Below are 926 nucleotides of genomic sequence, written 5' to 3'. Positions count from 1 at the left end.
CCTGCAACAAGAGAGGCCACAACAGTGAGAGGACCGCATACCGCAAAAAAAAAAAAAAAAAAAAGAATAATTATGACCCCCACAGAACAGTGGGTATTTCTTAAGAGTGCCTCTGTTTTAATTCAAACATTTCTTTAAAAAATTAAATACCCAGAAGAACATTGTAAAAATCAAAATGCCAATTGCCAGTTTGGGGGAATCTCTACCTACCCTCTTCCATCTCACTTGCTTTTTGGTTTGTGGTTTTTCTCACAGTGGTTTTAGCCTTTTCTGGTTTCCCTAGACCCCATACTCCCGCTACCCTTTCTTGAAGTGTATCTTCCTTTATGGGGCACTCTGGGATAAAATCTGGCCTCAAGTTCTAATTACCTCTTGCTGGATAACAAACCACCCCAAAATGGAATGGCTTGAAAAAATACCCACCTGGTATCTCTCTCAATTCTGTGGTGGACTGGGCTCAGCTGGGTGGTTCTCACTCGGGGCTCTCGAGGATGGAGTCAGATGGTGGCCAGGGGTGGAACATTCAAGACTCCTCTACTCAGATGTCTGGAGGCTGGGCTGGCCGGCTGGCTGAGCTACGGGCCGAGCAGGCGCCTCTCTCTCTCTCCATGCAGCATGTCCATGAGGCTAGCTTGGGCTTCTGCACAGCAGCTCAGCACAGTTGATATTGTTATATGGCAGCTCAGGGCCCCAAGAAGGAGTGTTCTAAAAGGCAGGAAGTGAAGCCTCCCGCTCTCTTAAGGCCTGGGCTCAGAAATTTGCCGGTGTCATTTCTGCCATATTCTATTGGTCAGATCATTCACAGAACCCACCAGATTCAAGGGCGTATAGACTCAACATCTTTTTTTTTTTTTTTTTTTTTTTTTTCTGTGGTATGCGGGCCTTCCTCTGTTGTGGCCTCTCCCGTTGCGGAGCACAGGCTCCGG

General features: G+C 47.1%; 1 protein-coding gene across 1 annotated transcript in view; it reads left to right on the top strand.

Moving 5' to 3' along the window:
- The window catches only part of LOC102987244 (serpin A11), a 10125-nt gene that overhangs the window by 2867 nt on the left and 6332 nt on the right, over positions 1 to 926 (top strand). The window lies entirely within an intron of this gene.

This window comes from Physeter macrocephalus, chromosome 11 (genome assembly GCF_002837175.3).
Source record: "Physeter macrocephalus isolate SW-GA chromosome 11, ASM283717v5, whole genome shotgun sequence".
Taxonomy (NCBI): domain Eukaryota; kingdom Metazoa; phylum Chordata; class Mammalia; order Artiodactyla; family Physeteridae; genus Physeter; species Physeter macrocephalus.
This window is presented reverse-complemented; position numbering and strand designations above follow the sequence as displayed.